The sequence below is a fragment of the Nerophis ophidion genome, linkage group LG16 (assembly GCF_033978795.1).
Source record: "Nerophis ophidion isolate RoL-2023_Sa linkage group LG16, RoL_Noph_v1.0, whole genome shotgun sequence".
NCBI lineage: Eukaryota > Metazoa > Chordata > Actinopteri > Syngnathiformes > Syngnathidae > Nerophis > Nerophis ophidion.
Genome location: NC_084626.1, coordinates 5,320,506 through 5,332,693, shown reverse-complemented (window position 1 = coordinate 5,332,693; position 12,188 = coordinate 5,320,506). Strand labels below are relative to the sequence as shown.

Below are 12,188 nucleotides of genomic sequence, written 5' to 3'. Positions count from 1 at the left end.
CGGGCTTTCTGCTCCGCTGCTCCCAGTCTGTGGAACGCTCTCCCTGACCACCTGAGGGCACCTCAGACTGTGGATGCTTTAAAAAAAGCCTTTTTATAGATATATGCATACTAGTTCTAGCTATTAGGTTGTTCTAGTTTTTATATTTTATTTATTTTTATTATCTTTTTATTATTATTATTTTCATTTTTTATTGTATTTTTTTGATACACTGTAGCACTTTTAGGTTATTTGCTCATTGTAAAGTGCTTTTTACAAATACAATCTATTATTATTATTATTAAATAACTCAAATAAAAATGAGCTGCATAATAAGGAATCAAATAGTGTATGTCCTTGGCTATGTGGTAGGCTCCTGCGGACGTTATCTCCTTATGTGGTAGACTATTTTTTTCAAACGGTGTTGATCTGGAAATAGTTGCTTTGGCAATTTGTTGGTGTGGCACCGAACGGAGATGTTGACATGCGGAGTTTCAAGCTATCCTTATTCTCTAGCGGCTGACTTTTCAAATGATGCCACATTAGCAGTGGTGCTACTTTTTTGTAGCAACGCTTTTGCCGCATAATTGTTCAACATCTTACCACTTGAAGCAAAACCACCGGCAGACGATGGACCCACTGCTGTTTTTCTTGGGAAGTAATTCTTCTTCCATTTGTTACCAGATTCGCACCTTCTCTCTCTCGCATTACCACCCGCACCGCACCGTTAGCACCACAGCTTATGCTAATTGTCTGCTCCGCGGGAGCGTGTGACGTTGCACACGGGACGTGTTTAAGAAGGTGCACTTGTTTTTTGTCTCTGTGAGAAGCAGAGACAAGAAAGAGTGGGAAACGCATGCAGTCTAATGCCCGCAGCTAAAAGCAGCTGCGTGAAGACGTATACTCTAATACATGGGTGTCAAACTCTGGCCCGCGGGCCAAATTTGGCCCGCCGTGTAATTTCCTTTGGCCCTTGAGGCAATGTCAACTTAACATTAGAGCTGGCCCGCCGGTATTATACAGCGGCAATGCCGCTGTAACACCGCATTCACCGCTAATACTCATACTTGCCAACCCTCCCGATTTGTCCCGGGAGACTCCCAAAGTACAGTGCCCCTCCCGGGGAAACCATTCTCCCGAATTTCTCCCGATTTCCACCCAGACAACAATTTTGGGGGCATGCCATTTAGGCATTGCCTTTAACGTTCTCTACAACCTGTCGTCACGTCCGCTTTCCCTCCATACAAACCGCTAAATTTGTAAGTCACGTAATATATGCGGCTTGTACACACACATAAGTGAATGCAAGGCATACTTGATCAACAGTCATACAGGTCACACTGAGGGTGGCCGTATAAACAACTTTAACACTGTTACAAATATGCGCCACACTGTGAACCCACACCAAACAAGAATGCCAAACACATTTCGGGAGAACATTCCCACCGTAACACAACAGAACAAAGATCCAGAAACCCTTGCAGCACTAACTGCAATATACACTCCACACCCCTGCTACCACCCAACCCTGCCCAACCTCATTGTTATTTAATTTTCAAATGTATTAGCCTGTGGAAAAAGTTAATATGATATTTACCTCAGAAAGCTGAAAATAGAAAAGAGGCATTACATTTTTTATTTAAATTTTATTAAATATAACATTGATGTTTTTTCGTTTGTTTTTCAAAATTTGATTTAACACTATTAAGTTATATAAGCGTTGATTGGTCCATATTCAGTGTTAAAGCAAACCAGTGTAGCAAACTGAGCAATAATTAATTCATGCACTTTTTCTTGCTACTTCAAGGTTCGAACGTTTGATTCATTCATTATTGTTATTTTATTTTCAAATTTATTATTAGCCTGTGGAAAAAAAAAATCTTTTGATATTTACCTCAGAAGGCTGCAAATAGAAAAGAGGCATTCAATTTTTATTAAAATTGTAATTGATATGCCATTGATATGTTTTAATTATTATTATTATTATAATTATTATTATTTGAAACTCAATTTTGTATGTCACTATCAAGTAATATAAGCATTGATTGTTTAATATTAAATGCAATACTTGTTCGGGCCCCTATGAAAAGGTTAATTTGTTCAACCTTGACCCGCGGCTTTGTTCAGTTTAAAATTTTGTCCCACTCGGTATTTGAGTTTGACACCCCTGCTCTAATATCACGATATAGTCATTTTCTATATCGCACAGAGACAAACCCGTGTTATATCGAGTATATCGATATATCGCCCTGCCCTACTTTAGCTTTTTTTAAATCTGATGGAACCTCCCCAGATTGCAGGGATAAGGTAAATATATGTTTAAGGGGGTTTAATAATATAGGAGGAAACTCATTTAATCAATGAAGCACCTCTATCGTCATGACCAGCTGCTGATATCTTCAAGATAAATAATGAATTCCACCACCTCTGTTTCATTAGTATCTTCAAACTGTAAAAGAGTAGGAACATTTCCCCTAGAGTAATCTAGATGATTGCTATTGGGTTTTCCCATATCCTTCGCTGAACCCACATTTGCAAAGAAATTGTTAAATTAATTAACTATAACAATAAGTGCATTTATAGTCTGATGAGACTGAAAAAGTACTTTTTCTCGCAAAACCAGTGAAGTTGGCACGTTGTGTAAATGCTAAATAAAAACAGAATATAATGATTTGCAAATCTGTTTCAACTTATATTCAATTGAATAGACTGCAAAGACAAGATACTTAAAGTTCGAACTGGAAACCTTTATTTTTGGCAAATATTAGCTCATTTGGCATTTGATGCCTGCAACATGTTTAAAAAAACTGGCATAAGTGGCAAAAAAGACTGAGAAAGTTGAGGACTGCTCATCAAACACTTATTTTGAACATCCCACAGGTGAACAGGCTAATTGGGAACATTTGGGTGCCACGATTGGGTATAAAATCAGCTTCCATGAAATGCTCAGTCACTCACAAACAAGGATGGGGCAAGGGTCACCACTTTGTCAACAAATGCCTGAGCAAATTGTTTAATAACAACATTTCTCAACCAGCTATTGCAAGGAATTTAGGGATTTCACCATATACGGTCCGTAATATCTTCAAAAGGTTCAGAGACTATGAAGAAATCACTGCACGTAAGCGATGATATTACGGACCTATGATCCCCCAAGCAGTACTGCATCAAAAAGCGACATCATTGTGAAAAGGATTTCACCACATGGGCTCAGGAACACTTCAGCAAACCACTGTCAGTAACTACAGTTGGTCGCTACATCTGTAAGTGCAAGTTCAAACTCTACTACGCAAAGCGAAAGCCATTTATCAACAACACCCAGAAACGCCGCCGACTTCGCTGGGCATGAGCTCATCTAAGATGAACTGATGCATAGAGGAAAAGTGTTCTGGGGTCTAACAAGTCCACATGTCAAATTGGTTTGGGAAACTGGACGTCATTTCCTCCGGGCCAAAGAGGAAAATAACCATCCGGATTGTTATAGGCCCAAAGTTCACAAGCCAGCATCTGGGATGGTATGGGGGTACATTAGTGGCCAAGGCATGGGTAACTTACACATCTGTGAAGGCACCATTAATATTGAATAGTACATACAGGTTTTGGAACAACATATGTTGCCATCCAAGCAACGTTATCATGGACGCCCCTGCTTATTTCAGCAAGACAATGCCAAGCCAAGTGTTACAACAACGTGGCTTCGTAGTATAGTAGACTGGCCTGCCTGTAGTCCAGACCTGTCTCCCATTGAAAATGTGTGGTGCATTATTTACATTATTACATTATTACCATATTATTTAGCGAATCTGTAAAGATATCATAAGAGTTGCAGAAGAACTCGTAACTCTTGTAGGCCTGTAAATCACAGCATAGAGACAGTTGGAATACATACGTTTATTTTGTGTTTGCAGCTATAAGTTTGTATTTGTAGATATAAGTTTGTGTTTGAAGATATAAGTTTGTGTTTGAAGATATAAGTTTGTGTTTGAAGATATAAGTTTGTGTTTGAATGTATAAGTTTGTGTTTGAAGATATAAGTTTGTGTTTTTAGCTATAGGTTTGTGTTTGTAGCTATAGGTTTGTGTTTGTAGCTCTAAGTTTGTGTTTGTAGCTGTAGATTGTGTTTGTAGCTATAGTTTTGTGTTTGTAGCTATAGTTTTGTGTTTGTAGCTATAGGTTTGTGTTTGGTGTTTGTAGCTGTAGGTTGTGTGTTTGTAGCTATAGTTTTGTGTTGGTCGCTATCTATTTGTGTTCGTTAATATAGTTTTTGTGTTTGTAGATATAGGTGTCGTGTTTGTAGCTATAAATGTGTGTTTGTAGCTATATCTTGTGTGTTTGTAGCTGTAGGTTTAGTGTTTGTAGCTCTGGGTTCTGTGTTTGTCGCTATAAGTTTGTGTTTGTCGCTATAAGTTTATGTTTGTAGCTCTAAGTTTATGTTTGTAGCTCTAAGTTTGTGTTTGCAGCTTTACGTTTGTTTGTAGCTGTAGATTGTGTATTTGTAGCTATAGTTTTGTGTTTGTAGGTATAGGTTTGTGTTTGTGGCTATAAGTTTGTGTTTGGCGTTTGTAGCTATAGGTTGTGTGTTTGTAGCTATATGTTTTGTGTTTGTCGCTATGTAGCTATACGTTTGTGTTTGTAGCTTTAAGTTTGTGTTTGTAGCTCTAAGTTTGTGTTTGTAGCTCTATGTTTGTGTTTGTAGCTATACGTTGGTGTTTGTAGCTATAAGTTGGTGTTTGTAGCTATATTTTTGTCTTTGTAGGTATAGGTTTATGTTCATACATTTGTGTTTGTAATTATAGGTCTGTGTTCGTAGCTAAAGGTTTGTGTTTGTGACTGTAAGTTTAGTGCTTGTAGCTATAGGTTTGTGTTTGGTGTTTGTAGCTGTTGGTTGTGTCTTTGTAGCTATAATTTTGTGTTTGTCGCTATCCATTTGTGTATGTTAATTTAGGTTTTGTGTTTGTAGATATGTTTCGTGTTTGTAGCTATAAATGTGTGTTCTTAGCTATATTTTGTGTGTTTGTAGCTGTAGGTTTAGTGTTCATAGCTATGGGTTTTGTGTTTGTCGCTTTAGGTTTGCGTTTGTAGCTATAAGTTTCTGTTTGCAGCTTTACGTTTGTTTGTAGTTGCAGATTATAAACTATAGTTTTGTGTTTGTAGGTATAGGTTTGTATTTGTAGCTATAAGTTTGTGTTTATACATTTGTATTTGTAGCTATAGGTTTGTGTTTGTGGCTATAAGTTTCTGTTTGCAGCTTTACGTTTGTTTGTAGCTGCAGATTATAAACTATAGTTTTGTGTTTGTAGGTATAGGTTTGTATTTGTAGCTCTAGGTTTGTGTTTGTGGCTGTAGATTGTGTTTGTAGCTATAGTTTTGTGTTTGTAGCTATAGTTTTGTGTTTGTAGGTATAGGTTTGTGTTTGTAGCTATAGGTTTGTGTTTGGTGTTTGTAGCTGTAGGTTGTGTGTTTGTAGCTATAGTTTTGTGTTGGTCGCTATCTATTTGTGTTCGTTAATATAGTTTTTGTGTTTGTAGATATAGGTGTCGTGTTTGTAGCTATAAATGTGTGTTTGTAGCTATATCTTGTGTGTTTGTAGCTGTAGGTTTAGTGTTTGTAGCTATGGGTTCTGTGTTTGTCGCTATAAGTTTGTGTTTGTCGCTATAAGTTTATGTTTGTAGCTCTAAGTTTATGTTTGTAGCTCTAAGTTTGTGTTTGCAGCTTTACGTTTGTTTGTAGCTGTAGATTGTGTATTTGTAGCTATAGTTTTGTGTTTGTAGGTATAGGTTTGTGTTTGTGGCTATAAGTTTGTGTTTGGCGTTTGTAGCTATAGGTTGTGTGTTTGTAGCTATATGTTTTGTGTTTGTCGCTATGTAGCTATACGTTTGTGTTTGTAGCTTTAAGTTTGTGTTTGTAGCTCTAAGTTTGTGTTTGTAGCTATACGTTGGTGTTTGTAGCTATAAGTTGGTGTTTGTAGCTATATTTTTGTCTTTGTAGGTATAGGTTTATGTTCATACATTTGTGTTTGTAATTATAGGTCTGTGTTCGTAGCTAAAGGTTTGTGTTTGTGACTGTAAGTTTAGTGCTTGTAGCTATAGGTTTGTGTTTGGTGTTTGTAGCTGTTGGTTGTGTCTTTGTAGCTATAATTTTGTGTTTGTCGCTATCCATTTGTGTATGTTAATTTAGGTTTTGTGTTTGTAGATATGTTTCGTGTTTGTAGCTATAAATGTGTGTTCTTAGCTATATTTTGTGTGTTTGTAGCTGTAGGTTTAGTGTTCATAGCTATGGGTTTTGTGTTTGTCGCTTTAGGTTTGCGTTTGTAGCTATAAGTTTCTGTTTGCAGCTTTACGTTTGTTTGTAGTTGCAGATTATAAACTATAGTTTTGTGTTTGTAGGTATAGGTTTGTATTTGTAGCTATAAGTTTGTGTTTATACATTTGTATTTGTAGCTATAGGTTTGTGTTTGTGGCTATAAGTTTCTGTTTGCAGCTTTACGTTTGTTTGTAGCTGCAGATTATAAACTATAGTTTTGTGTTTGTAGGTATAGGTTTGTATTTGTAGCTCTAGGTTTGTGTTTGTGGCTATAGTTTTGTCTTTGGTGTTTTTAGCCATAGGTTGTGTGTTTGTAGCTATAGGTTTTGTGTTTGTCACTATTTGTGTTTGTAGATATAGGCTTTGTGTTTGTAGCTATAATTTTGTGTGTGTTTGCAATACAAGTGTGTTTGTATCTGTCGGTTTAGTGTTTGAAGCTATAGGTTTTGTGTTTGTAGCTATAGCTTTGTGTTTGTCGCTATAGCTTTGTGTTTGTAGCTATAGCATTGTGTTTATAGCTATAAGTTTGCCTTTGTAGCTATAAGTTTGTGTTTTTAGCTGTAGATTGTGTGTTTGTAGCTATAGTTTTGTGTTTGTAGGTATATGTTTGTGTTTGTAAACATAGGTCTGTGTTCATACATTTGTGTTTGTAATTATAGGTCTGTGTTTGTAGCTATAGGTTTGTGTTTATGGTTATAGGTTTGTGTTTGTGGCTGTAATTTTAGTGTTTGCAGCTATAGGTTTGTGTTTGGTAGCTATAGGTTGTGTGTTTGTAGCTATTGTTTTGTGTTTGTTGCTATCTATTTGTGTTTGTAGATATCGGTTTAGTGTTTGTAGCTATACATTTGTGCTTGTTGGTATATGTTATGTGTTTATAGCTATGGGTTTTGTGTTTGTGGCTATAGGTTTGTGTTTGGTATTTGTAGCCAGGTATGTGTTTGTGGCTATAAGTTTGTGTTTGTAGCTATAGGTTTGTGTTTTTTTGCCATAGGTTATGTGTTTGTAGCTCTAAAGTTTGTATTTTTGGCTATAGGTTTGTGTTTGTAGCTATAAGCTTTGTGTTTGTAGCTGTAGGTTTGTGTTTATACATTTGTGTTTGTGGCTATAAGTTTGTGTTTGTAGCTGTGGGTTTGTGTTTGTAGCTATATAGGTTTGTAGCTGTAGGTTTAGTGTTTAGCTGTAGGTTTGTGTTTATACATTTGTGTTTGTAGCTATAAGTTTGTGTTTGTAGCTGTGGGTTTGTGTTTGTAGCTATATAGGTTTGTAGCTGTAGGTTTAGTGTTTGGTGTTTGTAGCTGTAGGTTTTGTGTTTGTTGCTATAGTTTTGTGTTCTCACTATAGCTTTGTGTTTGTAGCTATAGGTTTGTGTTCTTAGCTATAGGTTTGTGTTTGTTGTTTGTTGCTATAGGTTTGTGTTTGTAGCTATAGTTATGTGTGTGTGGCTATAAGTTTGTGTTTTTGCTGTAGGTTTTGTGGTTGTAGCTTTAGGTTTTGTGTTTGCAGCTCTAGTTTTTTTGTCTGTAGCTGCAGGATTGTGTAAGTTTTTTTTGCCTGTAGCTCTCGGTTTGTGCTACAACAGGTTGTATATCTCGCCATCCGAGCGAGAATTCCTGTGCGTGATCTTTGTCCGACCAGTTTGGTGAGACGCGAGGAATGGTAATTGTTGTGTTCCAAATTCATTAGACACTGTTGTCCTTTCTGAGTACGTTTCGACAGATTTCCTGATCTTTGCAACAGTGTTGTGAGTTTACTCATCCTACCTGTTCTAACTTTTTCGATCAGAGTTCACACTGTAGAGGACTGGCACGCAAACGTTGGGTCTTTTTCCTGTGTTGTCTGTATAGGAAGTTGCTTCACTTCTGACAAAAGTAGGAGTTGTTTTAACTGATGGCTGAAAAGGGAAGCGACACATTGTTTTGATTATAATGTTGGTTTTTTTTTCCCTGTGCCTTTACAGGCCTCCAGGTTACATCATTATTCACACGGGGTGAATACATAGACCGCTATGTTGCATTGTGGGTTACGCAGAATGCTAAAAAAGTTGCTTACTCAGCAGAAATGTTTATGATGACAGTTTTAAATAAAAATGCACCTTTCATCTCTTTGAAAACTATATGTTCAAATGTAGGCCTCGGTCAGTATTGCAAGATTGAGCATGTTCCGTTGAGCATTGAGCATGTTCCGTTCACATTAGAAATGTCCGATAATATCTGCAGCATGAGAGGTTTACTGGCGATGCTTGATGACCTCATCAAACCGCCGCGAGCGCAGCATAACAACAACAAGAGTGTGTTGTTGCCGGTGCTGTAGCCGTGGCTAACAAGCCAGCTTGTTTGGTTACTGACTAACGACAAAGTCTACGGTTTAGGATTATTTTAAAGTGTGTCTGACAGATAAAAAAAAACTGGCAATTTGCAATGACTGAAAAAGTTGGTTATGCTAGGAGGAACCAAGACGTCTTCCTTTAATACGAGCAATTAGGTCTGTCACCTCTTTAAGAATCATAAGGAGATACACGATGAATACAAGCGGAAGATGGATGAAAAGCAAACATGGAAAAAAAGTAGTACCACACAGTTGTCGTTTAAAGACTCCGTTTGTTTAAAACAAAAATACAACAAAAAACACCCCAAGCCGAAAGCCCACATTGTGGTCAGGCCATACCTGCCAACCCTCGTGGATTTTCCGGGAGACTCCCGAAATTCAGCGCCTCTCCCGAAAACCTCCCCGGAAGAAATTTTCTCCCGAAAATCTCCCGAAATTCAGCTAAGCTGGAGGCCACGCCCCCTCGAGCTCCATGCGGACCTGAGTGGGGACAACCTGTTTCCAGCTTGCCTGCCCAATCACGTTACAAAGTCTATGGATTTTAATAAAAAAACTGCACACACAAGGAGACGAAGCAGAAGAACGAGGAAGTTACAGCCATGGCGACACCGTCTGTAATAGAGTGATTCTATGTTGTCTGTCGCCATCTCCTGGTGAATGTTGGCTATGGCGTTATGGGGTTGCTTTTTGATTGGCCAACGATTTATGTGGTGTTGCGCACCTGACGGCAAGTGACTCGCCAGTATGCAAATGGCAGAACAAAGGTTACTCAAATAATGAAAGGTAAGTGTTGTTGGTTTTATTTTAGTAACCAGCAAGCACAGTACAGTTAGTAGAACAACTGTGTTTTTATTACTGTGTATTTGATAGGTGCCGTCTGAAATTCTACTATTCATTTTATTTATATATATAACAAAATAAATATATAGCTAGAATTCACCGAAAGTCAAGTATTTCATACATATATATGTATATATATATATTTATACATATATAAATGAAATACTCGAGTTGGTGAATTATACTCCCCTCTTAACCACGCCCCCCCGCCCCAACCACGCCCCCAACCACGGGCGTCACAACAAAATTAGGCATAATAATGTGTTTATTCCACGACTGTATATCACAGTATCGGTTGATATCGGAATCTGTCATTAACAATATTGGATATCGGCAAATAAGCCATTATCGGACATCTCTAATTCACATCATTCAGTTTTATTTGGTGAGAATATTCATGTCTCACCAGTGTCTTTATTCGGTTTCTTGCTTTCAGCCTGTTGTGTTCCCTTATGAGAACATGTCAGTCATTCCCCTTGCTCTTGTAAATCTTTTCACTGTATTCCCTCCATCCTTTTTTTAAACATTTTTTAATGTGTTGGGGGGGTACGCTGCAGGGCAGAAGTTGCAAATAGAAAACAATAACAATTTTATGAGACAAATCACAAAGTTGCTTTGCAGTAATTTAGATGAATTATATATTAATTATGTTTGAGAATCAAGAAAAAAGGGCATATATATTTACTTAACATGTTTATTAATCACCTTTAACATCATGTTATTGTTCATGTTCAAGCCGTAAAAATATTAACCCACATCAAAATGTCCAACTGTTACTTCTTTTGGTTTATTAATGTGCAGGGTTTCCCCTAGATTGCCAATATACTTGTGGGGGTGTGGCTTGGATATGATGTCATCATATCATTTACATATGAAACATATATTTTCTTTAAAAAAAGGCTAAAAAGAAATGTTTATATACAAACTCCAAAACCAGTGAAGGTAGCACGTTGTGTAAATACTAAATAAAACAGAATACAATGATTTGCAAATTGTTTTCAACCTATATTCGATTGAATAGACTGCAAAGACAAGATATTTAAGGTTCGAACTGGAAAACTTTGTTGTTTTTTTCAAATATTAGCTCATTTGTAATTTCTTGCCTGCAGCATGTTTGCAAAAAGCTGGCACCCGTGGCAAAAAAAAACTGAGAAAGTTGAGGAATGCTCGTCAAACACTTATTTGGATCATCCCCCTGGTGAACAGGCGAGTGCCGTGATTGGGTATAAAAGCAGCTTCCGTGATATGCTCAGTCATTCACAAACAAGGATGTGGTGATAGCCACTACTTTGTCAACAAATGCCTGAGCAAATTGTTTAAAAACAACATTTCTCAACCAGCTATTGCGAGGAATTTAGGGATTTCACCATCTAAGGCCTGTGATATCATCAAAAGGTTCAGAGAATCTGAAGAAAAAACTGCACGTAACATTAAATGCCCGAAGCCTTGGATCTCCCAGGCGGTACTGTATCAAAAACTGACACCAGTGTGTAAAGAATATCACCACGTGGGCTCAGGAACACTTCAGAAAACCACTGTCAGTAACTACAGTTGGTCGCTACATCTGTAAGTGCAAGTTAAAACTGTACTAAGCACAGTGAAAGCCATTTATCAACAACACCCAGTATGGGGTTTTGTTGGTATGGGGCTGTATTAGTGCCCAAGACATAGGTAACTTACACTTCTGTGAAGGCACAATTAATACTGAAAGGTAAATACAGGTTTTGGAGCAACATATGTTGCCATTAAAGCAACGTTATCAAGGGGCGTATCGGATTAAAAGGCGCACTGCCGATGAGCAAATACTGAAATCTAAGTAAGATTAAATATCTCAAATAAGGGTGATATTTGCTTATTTTCTGTCTGATAAGATCATTCTTCTCACTAAACAGATTTTATGTTAGTGTTTTACTTAGTTTAAGTGTTTGGGTCTAAATGATCTCAGTAAGATATTACAGCTTGTTGCTGAGATTTTATGACCTATATTAAGTAAAACATGCTTGAAACTAGAATATCAACTTTTGCAAAGCTGTGTCATTAACATTCCCAAGTATAAAACTACTTTGTCAAAGTAATAATTTCTTACTTCAAGCGTGACAAAAAAAATCATGATGCCGAGCTCATATCATTATGTCAAGATAATGACACAAGCGTTTACTTAATTTAAGAATGTTTTTCAACATATTAAGCAAAAGGGTTTCATTTTTTTTCTACCATGAAAAGTGCAATTATTATTAATGAGAATATGCTTATTTTAAGGTGTTTAGGTTCATTAAGGTTTACTAATTTTACTTGTTTGGAAAGTCTTGACAAGCCGAATTTTCTTGTTCTATTGGCAGATCATTTTGCTTAGTTCTAATAAAATACCCCTATTTTTTTTTTCTTCTTTTTGAACACTGACTTTTTTGCAGTGTAGTAAGGTCTATTTTCATACAAAAGGCGCACCGGATTATATGCAGGCCCGCAGGCCACGCCACCCTCCACACTACAATGCCTTTTTGTTTTATTCATTACCAAAACCTGCAGTGTTCTGGCTCCATCCAACTTGTACCACACATTGAAACCCCTGATTAGACCGGACTATTTGCAATTTCTAACCAAGATTTTTGTTTTTTCTGTCTTTTTGTTTGTCCTTCATCTCCACCGTGGTCATGCTGCAGCGTCCAGACATGTAGTCAGCAGCAGAGACACAGCAAATTCCTCTTGGAAAACTACATTTTTTCTCTTGAACAAGGTAATTT

At 37.2% G+C, this 12,188-nt stretch overlaps 1 protein-coding gene across 2 annotated transcripts in view; it reads left to right on the top strand.

Moving 5' to 3' along the window:
* The window catches only part of tfeb (transcription factor EB), a 162,631-nt gene that overhangs the window by 53,536 nt on the left and 96,907 nt on the right, over positions 1 to 12,188 (top strand). For both annotated transcript variants that reach the window (XM_061922611.1, XM_061922612.1), the window contains exon 2: positions 12,108 to 12,181. The gene's annotated coding sequence lies outside the window, so the exon portion shown is untranslated. The remainder of the gene's footprint in view (positions 1 to 12,107; positions 12,182 to 12,188) is intronic.